This window comes from Salvelinus namaycush, chromosome 5 (genome assembly GCF_016432855.1).
Source record: "Salvelinus namaycush isolate Seneca chromosome 5, SaNama_1.0, whole genome shotgun sequence".
Taxonomy (NCBI): domain Eukaryota; kingdom Metazoa; phylum Chordata; class Actinopteri; order Salmoniformes; family Salmonidae; genus Salvelinus; species Salvelinus namaycush.
The window spans coordinates 24,395,692-24,408,359 of NC_052311.1; the positions used below are offsets into that span (position 1 = coordinate 24,395,692).

The following is a 12,668-nucleotide window of genomic DNA, read 5'->3' on the forward strand; positions in this document are numbered from 1 at the left end:
GCCTCACTACAGGGACATGGTGGCTCTCTACCAACCTACCCACAAGGACGGGGTGGTGGGTCTCAACCAGGCCCTTTGAAGAGAGAAGACAAAGATCTGATTCAGTTTTCTTCCACTCCAAACCCAGACTGGTTCAGAAGCAGAACACGGGGGGATAGTCAAACAGTCACTGAAGGGTCATGGCCGCCACCAGGACAATGTTCTCCTGGGGCCTCATTAAGAGGAAACCACAGCAAGGACGATGAAGGTGAGAACAGATCAGGACAAGATGAAGAGGAGGTGGAGCGAAACATCAGGGACTCAGTGGCACTGGCCAAATCTATGTTAGAAGATGCTGAACATGGAGGGGGCTCGTTCCATATAGAAGGGGTAATGATGGGGAAGGTGACGGATTTGATCGAACCTATCAGACGGTCCGTACGTCTCAGGGAACAGAGCAGCAGGGGTGTCTCGTCCAGGGCAGACTGGGATCCCCAACATGGAGGACGGGGAGGGTCGGAGATGCAGATGCCGTTGAGACCCACTCCGGACGGAGGGCATGAAGAATACCAACCCTGGAAAATGACAGACCTTACCACTTTGATGGAACAATTACCCAGCCTCCATGGGGGTGCCTCTGCATGGCTCCTCCAACTGCAAACACTGACTTCAGGTCTACGGCTCTGTCTAGGTGACATGAGGGCCCTTCTGGCTAGAGCAACAGACCATACCACCATGACTGCTCTGATAAGAGATGCAGATCTTGCCACAGCCCCGGCTGCACTGGCCCAGGAAGTCTTCCGAACACAATTGTGGGCAGTGTTGAGAAGGACATATCCTACAGAACGAAACCATGCAACCCTTTCATCATTCACCATCAATCCAGGGGAACAACCGGCAGCCTACCTCGACAGAGCAAAAGCCACATGGAGAACTGTCCACGAAGAACCATATGACCACACTGCCACCACGGTCAGCATGTGGAAGGAGATGGTGGTGAGCGGAGCTCCAAACGAGGTCCGTACCAAACTCAGGGGCACTGTGGGGTTAATGGCACTTCCCCAGGCTCAGTTCAACTCCCATGTGCATCACCACATCACCCAATACAACAAGGATAAGGGAGGGGCTGAAACACAAGTCCAGTCCCTACAGGTACAACTTTTGAAACTACAACTGAAAGAGGCCCAGAAAGGGGAAAAACCCAAGAAACAGATGGTGGCTGAAGATCAACCAGATATCTCACAAATCATTGAAGAAACTGTCTCACAAATGATACAGCAACAACAACCACCCATGGCACCACAGGGACCTCCCATGCCAGCACCTGGGATGGAACAACCTGTCCCGATGACAGCACAACCGTACTATCAACCGCCACAACAACCATATCAGCCACCATGGGGACAATCACCAAGATACTCTTCACCATGGGGGGGCTGTTTCAATTGTAAACAAATGGGACATATGGCCCGCCAGTGTCCACACCCAGTAACATCGACCCAACAACATTGGATGGCAAACAGGGCACGAGGATACGCCCCTAGACCGAGAGGGGGAGTAAGGCCAATGATGTACCAACCACGTGCAGCCCAGCAACCTACATACAATCACCCAAACCCAGACCCAAATCAGCAACCACCTCCTCCTTTCCAGGGCATGTCTGACGAATATGCCCCATGGTCCTGAAGTTGCCCACCACCACCAGACGGGCGAGGGGGGCAGCATTTTCCTCTCCACACAGAGCCAACAGTCCTGTGTGAGGTGGAAGGAGTGACCCACCAATTTCTAGTAGACACAGGGTGTACATACTCTGCTATCAGATCCCGTCAACAACTCTCTTCGGAATCCATACAGGTGGTGGGGGTATCAGGAATACCCGAAGCACAAAAGAAAACCATTCCGTTACTCTTCTCTTGGGGCCCATCTAATCTGAAGCATCAGTTCCTATACTGCCCCGACTGTCCTATCAATCTTCTTGGAAGGGATCTCCTGTGTAAACTGCAATGTTCGATATACCTTACAGAAAATGGCGTTGAGGTCTCCATTGATCCTATTCCCTCAACACCAGTTCATCCCGTCAAAATACTAATGCTACCCATCATTCCAACCCCTGTGTTGTCAGCAACGCAAGAAATCTATTGGCTGAAATGCATTGAAACAGGTCCAGGGACCCCGGAGGTCCAGTTTAAGTTCAATCAACTGAAATCACAGATCTATGCATTACACCCATACAAGACCCCGCAAGCTGAAATCCACTGTACACTGAATGTGACAGACAATGACGTGAACACATACACCGATGACTGGGATGAGAACATGATGCACCTAACGCCATCCATCAGGTGTTGCACCATTGTGTGTGGACAAGAGGGGGTGGCAGCACCAGTCATCCTACCACCTCATCTGAAATCCTGGTACCTACTAGGGGAGGAGTCAGCTCCCCATGTTACACTGGCAGTGGGAAACGGTTTCGAAGCAAGGAGCCTGGGCCCTATGATCAGACGAGCATCCAAACTTCAGTGGGAACCCACCCAAACACCGGGAATACACAAGGCCACCACTGAAAACATGTGGAGGTTCATGACTGTTGACACTGAAGAACACTGTCTTCCAGAACGACTGACCCTGCCAAGACACCATGGTAAGCCATACACCGACCACCCATCCACCAAAGCATTGATCTCCACCATAGATGAAAGGATATGGACTCACACCCCTTTTGATGTGGGCCAACTACAGGTGACACCGGTCACCATCACCCTACTGAACCCAGATCAAATACCTGTTTACCGAACTCAATACCGTTTGAAACCCGAACAGACCATGGGGATCAAACCGACCATTGATGGGTTACTGAGAGCACAGGTTATCTATCGAACTGTATCTCCATGGAACACGCCGATCCTACCAGTGCTGAAAGCTGGAGGAGAAACATACCGGATGGTTCAAGACTTCCGAGCAGTAAATGACGTTACTGCACCTATAGACCTACCTGTCCCTGACCCTCACATCACTCTGAGCAATCTGTCTCCAAAACACCAATACTTCACGGTGGTGGATCTGGCTAATGCTTTCTTCAGCATCCCACTTGATGAAGCCTCACAGCCACTCTTTGCTTTCACGTACGAACATCAACAGTACACTTATTCGGTTCTCCCACAGGGTTACAGGTGTTCTCCCGGAATATTCAACCACATCCTTAAAACACACCTGGCAGAGTTGAAAATCCCAGAAGGTGTGATACTGATCCAATATGTAGATGACCTTTTGTTGGGGGCTCCCACTTCTGATCTCTGCCTACAGATGACAAAAACATTACTGGACTTCCTGGCCGTCAAAGGATACAAAGTCAAAATGAGCAAAGTACAGTCCTGTCGCAGAACTGTCCTTTTCCTTGGCAGAGAAATCTCGGGAGAAGGAGCAGGACTCTCCAAAACCCACAGAGACTCTATACTTCATCATCCACGCCCCATCACTGTGTCGGGAATGTTGTCTTTCCTTGGCTTGACAGGGTACAGCCGAACACACATCCCAGACTACACTGCCAGAACTGAGCCACTGAGAGAAATAGTGCGAGAGGCGGGACCAAGGAACCTACACTCGTCATTGACATGGACCACTGAAGCATCAAAGGCTTTTGCACTCTTGAAAACAGATCTCTCAGTGGCAGCAGCCTTGACATCACCTGACTACAAAAACAAATTCCATCTGGATGTTTCTGAAAAAGAAGGATTCACATCATCCATCCTTTTTCAGAAACAAGAGGGGGAGAGAAGAGTGTTGATGTATCACTCCTCCAAATTGGACCACATCGAAGTAGGACAAACCACATGTTCCAGGTATGTAGCTGCAGTGGCAAAAGCTATTGAAAAAACAGCCCACCTGGTAATGTGCCATCCATTGGAAATCCACACCCACCATGGGGTTGCAGCATATCTGATGAGCAAAGAATTCACGTTCAGCGCTGAAAGAAAAACGAAAATCCAGAATAAATGCACACAATCACACATCACATTTGTCAACACTGACAAAAACATGGCAGACGCACTCAATGCTGAAGAAGGTCTACCCCACTCCTGTGCAGAAAGAGCTGCACAAGAACTGAAACTGAGACCTGACCTGGGGAACGAACCACTCACTAACCCGGACCTATGGTTATACACAGATGGATGCTGCTATAGAGGAGAGGAAGGGAACATAGCAGCATACGCAGTGGTACAACAGCTTCCAGACGGGTCACACGTGACCTTGGAATCTGCCATCATCCCACAACCTGCATCGGCCCAACTGGCAGAAATCATAGGTTTAACACAAGCTTTGGAAAAGGCTGAAGGAAAGACTGTAAACATCTACACCGACTCAGCGTATGCTCATGGAGCAGTCCATACTGATGGACCTCAATGGGTTAGACGCAACTTCACCACCACAGGGAACCTGCCAATCAAACACAAGACACAGATGGAAAAACTGATTAAATCAGTCTCACTACCTAAGAAGGTGGCCATCATGAAGTGTAAAGGACATCAACAACTGAAAAACAGAGTCAGCGAGGGAAATGATGCAGCTGACAAAGCAGCCAAGAAAGCTGGTGGATACACCCCGAGACAAATGATACTACAGACCCAACCAGCTCGGACTGAGCTCACAGAGCAACACATAAAAGAACTCCAGTTCTCAGCAGGACCCTATGAACACTCAGTATGGGGACAGAAAGGGGCCACCAAAGGACCTGATGAACTGTGGAGATGCCATGATGGCAGACTAGTGGCCCCTGCAAACCTCTGTCCAGAACTAATACGGGAAGCTCATGGGCCCACACACGAAGGCAAACTGAAGACTTTACAGAAGGTGTCCCACATCTGGTGGCACCCCCACATGAAAGACATGACAGATTTGTTTTGTGACGAGTGTAGCATTTGTGGTAGCCACAATCCAAAGAAACCATATCAAACGCCCATGGGTTCATACCCAGTCCCTAACGCTTGTTTTCAGGACATCAGCATAGATTACACAGATATGGGGCCAGACAATGTGACAAATGGAAAAAGGTACCTGTTAGTTATGGTAGACAGGTTCTCTAAATGGGTTGAGGCAATACCAACAGCAAGGGAGGATGCAAAATCGGTCATTAAGTGGCTGCAAACCGAACTCATACCAAGGTATGGAGTCCCCAGGCAAATCCGATCCGACAACGGATCCCATTTCAGTAACAAACACCTGAGACAGGTGGAGGAAAGATTTGGCATTGTACACAAATTTGGGTCAGTGTACAAGCCCCAATCTCAGGGCCTCGTGGAACGCTCAAATCAGACCCTTAAGGCTAAGATAGCTAAGGTATGTGCAGGTTCGAAGTTGACATGGGTCGAAGCCCTGCCCCTGGCGTTGATGGCCATGAGAGCCTCGCCAGGTGCAGGCACCCATCTCTCTCCTCATGAGATAATGACTGGTAGAGTCATGCCTGGTCCACCAAGGGAGGGAGGTCATATGCCCGCCCTTGATGTACAACAAATTGTAATGTCTGAATATGTGAGAAAACTGACGGAACTTTCTGCAGCTCTCTCCAAACAGATTCACAAGGTCCAAGAGGGGGAGCTGACGGGAGATCCGCCGCAGTTGAAGGTAAAAGTTGGGGACTGGGTGAGGGTTAAGGTCCACAAGAGAAAGTGGCAGGAACCCAGGTGGACTGGACCGTACGAAGTGAAGGAGGTTACTTCACACTCAGTCCAGGTCAAAGGTAAATCGGGCGCACCTTGGCATCACCTTACACATTGCACACCAGCCCCAACGCCTTCCAGAACTCTGACTGAAGTCAGGGCCGATTTGGCCAATCTCAATTCGACTCCAACCAAACAAACCTTAGTTGGTGAAAATGGGACGCCAGCCCCAGTTTCCACGAACTAAGGCTACTCGCCTAGGACCGGGATATCTCAATCCCTGGGAGAAACTGGGAATTTCAGGTCCCTTGTTTGTTATTTTCATAATCATTACTGGAGTGTCCCTAGGAACTTTCACATGGCTTATACAACAGCTCACACATCCACCCCTCTCACATCTTACAACTACTAATGTCACGTCTAACATTACCCTCGATCTCACCAGTCCCGCTATACACAAACGTAGCACTACAACCACAGACTAACCATGCACTCCAACAAAGGTCAGAAGCACCACCTTATGTGTACCCGCTAATGTGACCACCACCATTACACTGCCTTGGGGGGTATTGGGAAAAGCTAGGAATGGCCTGGGAGGGCATGCTCTGGAGTACACCAGATTTAACTGGTATATGACAAAAGGGGGGTTTCAGGAGTGGTCATGGAAGAGCCTGGTCGCTGAGACTGGTCCTGACTGGTCCAGTTATTCATCAGGGCAAGCAGTCCTTATCTGGCGACAAAGATTGTCACTGACTAGGACTGGATTGCGTAATTGGGGTTTATCACTAATTATCCGACCAGGTACTGGGACGGGTTGTCAGGATTTTATACTAGCACCACATGTAGATTCTAGCAAGGATCCACTCTACTGGCCATTAAAAATCTGCATTACACAACAGGCTCAGCCCTCTGCTATTTCTGACCGGTTTACTGTTTTATCATCTAAAGGGAAGGGTGATTGGGGTCCTATTAGTATGGTTACCACTCCTAACACCCCTGATGATACCATTCTTACTGCCACCGGAATCTCAGGTTTCTCTAACAATTGGCTCCTATTGACCGAACAAGCAGCTAACACGACCCTGCAAAGCTGCGTCGTTTGCATGGGAGCTAGGCCATTGCTCCGCATAGTCCCAGCCGCTATTAGCGGAGACTGTCTAATGCCCCTTATGGACAAAGACAACCCACCTGAGAAGTGTTCACAGTGGGACGCTGTTTATCCGGTAGTCACCACGGTGGTCAAGAAACCGATATTCTCCTCCAGTGTGGCTAGAGCTAACTTCACATGCATAACCATGACAGGTGGAGGGACATTGTTGGGTAAGCTCCCTGTTAGTTGGTGCTTGTACACTCACATGCTCACGGCAATCTTTAAACCAGTGTCTAGAGCTGATGTGTGGTGGTGGTGTGGGGGAACTAGTCTGTTGGACAGACTTCCCCACAATGCCACTGGTACCTGTGCACTTGTAACTCTTCTGTTGCCCATCTCTGTTTACCCCATAGGCGTCCAAGATCTGCTCACCCGTATACAAGCCCTGGGTCCTGAATATTGGCCTAACAGGACCAAGCGCACGGTGGGCCCTTCTGCTGGGGACCCAACTTACATAGATGCAATTGGCGTCCCCAGGGGGGTACCAGATGAGTATAAATTGGTTGACCAAGTAGCCGCGGGTTTTGAATCATCATTTTGCTGGTGGTGTACAGTTAATAAAAATGTGGACAGAATTAACTACATTAATTTTAATGTCCAGAAACTGGGCAATTGGACTCAACAAGGCTTCGAGGCGGTCCATGGACAATTGGCAGCTACATCCCTGATGGCATTTCAAAATAGAATCGCGGTTGATATGTTATTGGCTGAACGTGGGGGGGTCTGTGCCATGTTTGGTGAGCAGTGTTGTACTTTCATTCCCAACAACACAGCTACGGATGGGAGTCTGACTGTAGCATTGGAGGGACTTCGTACCCTTAATGGTAAGATGAAACAGCATTCTGGAGTGGACACTTCTATGTGGGACTCATGGATGGATGCTTTTGGTAAATATAAGACGCTGGTTTCCTCTATCCTAGTATCTATTTCCGTTTTTGCGGGCATTCTTGTACTTTGTGGATGCTGTTGCATTCCATGTGCGCGCACGCTTGCTAGCCGTGTTATCACTGCCGCCATAGACCCTAATCAGGAAAGGGCCCAAATGTTCCCATTGCTTGATGATGGGGAAGCTGGACCTGTCTATCTATGTGATGACTAAGAAACTTTTATGTCACGTCTCTGGTGAGACGTGAAGAGGGGGAATAAAAAATTTGTCTTCTGACAAATTTTACCCATTTGCTTTTTTACTTTTATGTCACGTCTCTTGTGAGACGTGAAGAGGGGGAATTAAAATTTTGTCTTCTGACAAATTTTATCCAGTTTATTCACGTCTATAAGACGTGAAGAGGGGGATTTGTAAGAAATAGTAATAGATACTGGAAACTTGTTATAACAACTTCTCAACATAAGCTATCTTTTCAAAATCCATGCACCCACCCCCTCTTTCTCTTTAGACACATGTTGGTCTCATTAGATACCAACCACAGACACACACACACCCACACTCAGAACAGGCCCCTGAAACAACATTAGGCATACACATTCTTTCCAAGGTTGTGACTCTAAGACAAAGAACCATGTTAAGAGCCAATGGAACGTCGACACCAGGCCCGAACAGGACTACCCACGACCCAGAGCGACCAATCAGAAGGCCAGACTACCAGATCAACCTACATCATTAACTGCATATATAATCTGCACAATATATTTAGCGCTCTCTTTTCCGACGATTCCATACGAGTCAGACAGAACGGGGCCGTGCAGCACGATTTGCCAGATATCTAAACCTTTGAATAAACTGCCTTATTATAACATATCCACCTCGTCCTATGTCTCAACTTGATCTCCTGTCTCCAGTAAATGTTTTATCAACACTAGCTATAAACATTTTTTTAAATACATTTAATGCTGTATTATCCCATACACCAGATAGGTGCATTGAAATGTGTTGTTTTACAGGGTCAGCCATAGTATTACGGCGCCCCTGTAGCAAATTAGGGGTACGTTGACAGATTTTTCACCTTATCAGCTCTGGTATTCGAACCAGCGTCCTTTCGGTTACTGGCCCATCGCTCTAACTGCTAGACTACCATCTAGCTAACCCCACTGCCTGTTGTTGGACAGGTTGGGGTTCAACGTGCAAGGCCAGCGCCAAGGTGGCGACAGAGGAGACGACCATGGCAGTGGAGGGGAAGAGGGGTATAAAAAAAGAGGAAGACGACCCGGAGACTGTCAGAGGGCCAGAGAGTGGTCATTCAACACTGGTGGGAACTGGAACTGAACCCACCAATACAAGACCCAATGTATTTGGGTGACAAGATGACAAAAGATTAATTCATTGGACTCAGTCAGTCAAATTGCATAATGTGGCATATGCATATAGTTTATTGTAATCTAACAACATTTACCCAGTTAACACAATTTAAAGTGCAAAGGGATAAGCTACATCTCTGCTGCAGAAAAGCATAAACTGTAAAACCTCACTTTTCTATTGTCTTTCTGCAGTAAAAGCTGACGAGTTTACGGGCGTAATGCCGAGGAGGTCAGAGTTGCCCTCCTGGCTGCCCGCCCAGACCTCATTGTGGTTCTGAACCCCCAGAAGCCCCGGAGTAAAAGTTTTGAAGTGATGCTGGAGAGAAAGGGGAGTACTGTCTTCCAGGGATACACCTCTATGGGAAGTGTCGTTCTCTCCGTTGGGTCTCATCTGTTGTCTAATTATTCCCTTTCCTACAGAGGTATGTCTGTGGTCGGGAATAAAGAAAGGCCCACCTCGCAAGCTGAAGTTCCCTGAGCCTGAAGTTGTAGTTCCTGCCCTGGAGTGGCACTGAAGACTGAATAAACATTTGATGGAAGTATGTATAGGCACAATCTTAATAGTTCCCACTGGACACAGACATCTATTCAACATTGCTTCAACAAAATGACATGGAAACAACGTTGATTCAACCAGTGTAAGCTCAGTGGGTTGTCCTATGTCCAATTCAAATTACTAAATTCAAATCAGATTAACCCAAACTGTAATAGAAAGGAATCCATTGAAATAAGCACTGGTTGAGAGGGTTTGGCTACTCGAGAGAGTAAACAGTGAGACCAAGAGAAAAACACTCTAAGGCAATCCACTTATTTGATTGGAACAAATATCCCATTAAAATGATTTGCTAAAATAGTGAATTCTCCCCCTTGTTCTTTGCAGCCAGTCATCCATGTCACGTCCTGACCATAGTTCTTATGTGTTTTGCTTGTTTAGTGTTGGTCAGGACGTGAGCTGGGTGGGAATTCTGTTTCTCATGGTCTGAGTCCTTCAGGCAAACTCCAAGCAGGCTGTCATGTGTCTTTTGTGTCTTTTACTGAGGAGTGGCTTCCATCTGGCCACCACCGTAAAGGCCTGACTGGTGGAGGGCTGCAGAGATGGTTGTCCTTCTGGAAGGTTCTCCAATCTCCACAGAGGAACTGGAGCTCTGGCAGAGTGATCAACAGGTTCTTGGTCACCTCCCTGACCAAGGCCCTTCTCCCCCGATTGCTCAGTTTGGCCGGGCGGCCAGCTCTAGGAAGAGTCTTGGTTGTTCCAAATTTCTTACATTTAAGAATGATGAGGCCACTGTGTTCTTGGACCTTCAATGCTGCAGACATTTTTGGTACACTTCCCCAGATCTGTGCCTCGACACAATCCTTTGCCCTCCTTTGCCCTCGTGGCTTGTTTTTTCTCTCTCTGACATGCACTGTCAACTGTGGGACCTTATATAGACAGGTGTGTGCCTTTCCAAATCATGTCCAATCAGTTCAATTTACCACAGGTGGACTCCAGTCAAGTCGTAGAAACAGCTCAAGGATGATCAATGGAAACAGGATGCACCTGAGCTCAATTTCAAGTCTCATAGCAAAGGGTCTGAATACTCATGTAAATAAGATATTTCTGCTTTGTCATTATGGGGTATTGTGTATAGATTAATGAGGGGGATTTTAGAATAAGGCTGTAACGTAGCACAATTTTGAAAAAGTCAAGGGGTCTGAATACTTTCGGTATGCACTGTAAATAGTTATTTATTGGCTGAAAATCTGAAGTTGATCGCCCCTTTCAATGAATGGGTTTTGTCGGCCAAAATGTTAAACCCCTTCGATTGAATTTTGGAATAGTCCATTACAAAAGAAGCGCAACATGCGCGCCGAAGTTTGACGTTATGCAAGCTGAATCAATATCAACAATGGCGGCTCGTTTTAAAACAGGTCGGGCGACAGCTTTTCCATTTGAGTATTTCCCTCATAACCAGTAGTTAGGAAGTAGCCTAATGATAGATGTGCCGTGATTCTTTTATTAAAGTACTAACCTTATATTTGTTCTGGACAGGTCGAGGATCGAAGCGCAAGGCAAACAACAAAGCAGAGACTGAGGAGGAGACTTTGGTCATCGAACGAAAGAGGGGTAAAAGAGAGGGGGAAACGGAGACTGCTACAGAGGGCCAGAGGGTGGTCATTGAACACTGGTGAGTACTGGAATATCCACAGCCACCCCCTAAAGAATATTACCACTTTTAGGACCACACACACATTAATTTAGGTAAAATAATTGAGGCGGAGTTCCATATTCACATAACCTTATTCCCATAACCAAACAATTGCCTTCTATCGGTACCATCTGGATAATCTCAATATACAGGAAAGGAACAGACCACTTAAGTCTTTGACAAATTGCCTCTGAAAATAAAAACTTGTAATAGTGAGTTGCGACTGTCATTTTGCAGTAAGAGCTGATACGTGTACAGACGGTGTGCTGAGGGGGTGCGAGATGCCCTCCTGGCTGCCCGCCCAGACCTCGTCGTGGTTCTGAACCCCCAGAAACCCCGCAAGAAAAGCCTGGAGGTCACACTTGTGGAGGGAGGGAAAGGTGTGTTCCTCCAGGGCATGTTATGAACAATTCTACTCTCATGGGGCCTGTTTCCTGGTGTCCGGGAATACAGAACATATTGTTTATCTTTGGCATGACACAGAGGCAACCAGAAGCTGTCCTTTATTTTGTATAAATCATTCTTCTTTCCTTCCTGTAGAGGTCTGCCTCTGGACAGGCATAAAGCTAGGCCCACCTGCCAGGCTGAAGTTCCCTGAGCCTGCCATTGTGGTTGCAGCCCTGGAGGAGGCACTGAAAAACGAATAGAGATCCAGTGAATGTCTGTATTTTGGACTACCCTGATTTTTATATTATTCAACTTTTATTTAACTAGGCAAGTCAGTTGAGAACATTCTTATTTACAATGATGGCCTACTGATAGTTAGATGGCTTTACATAACTCAACTATTGTGAGAATGACCACCTTTACCAAATATTTTTTGTGAACAATAATCTTAGTTTCTACTTTATTTATTCTTGTGGTTTCCAGCTGTTCCTCTAGGGTTTGGAAACTGGACGCAGAATGATGGGGACTGACCAACGGGGTTGCTCCCCAGTCTGTCCTCTGATGACCCAAGCGTCAAGCTCCTCTGGCCTGGATACACGGTGACATCTAGTGGTATCTCTCTGAAGTGCAACACATTTCCTCTATTAGGTTACTGTACAGTGGTGGTTCACAAAATATTTTCAGTATACTGTCAGTGTATTCCCTGAGTATCACCTTAAAAAATAATATCTGTCCATAATAATGACCACACTGTGACAAAAAGTGGCTTGATACACACGCATTGAGTTGGCCTGTTTACCCTGGGGGTCTACTCTTTAACCGTTTGGGAAACGCTGGATAAAAATATATTTGCTGCTGTTGCTGAGTATTCACTGGTTAAGTCTAATGTGTTTTAATATTTTTTTCTATGGAGAATAACACTGTTTCTATACTCTTCTTCTGTGTCATTCTTTGTTTAGAAAAGTATGGAATATGTGCATAAAGTTGTGCCTGTCAAAAATAAATGCGCTACATTTTAAACCAACCTGATTTCATACTTTGTTGAAATTCAACCAA

At 47.0% G+C, this 12,668-nt stretch overlaps 1 long non-coding RNA gene across 1 annotated transcript; it reads left to right on the top strand.

The window, feature by feature from the left end:
- Positions 1 to 10,865: 10,865 nt before the first annotated feature.
- LOC120047444 lies at positions 10,866 to 12,637 on the top strand. Its single transcript, XR_005476887.1, has 5 exons — positions 10,866 to 10,947; positions 11,069 to 11,204; positions 11,463 to 11,605; positions 11,766 to 11,885; positions 12,096 to 12,637. It is a non-coding gene; the product is annotated as an uncharacterized LOC120047444 (long non-coding RNA).
- The last annotated feature ends 31 nt before the right edge of the window (positions 12,638 to 12,668 follow it).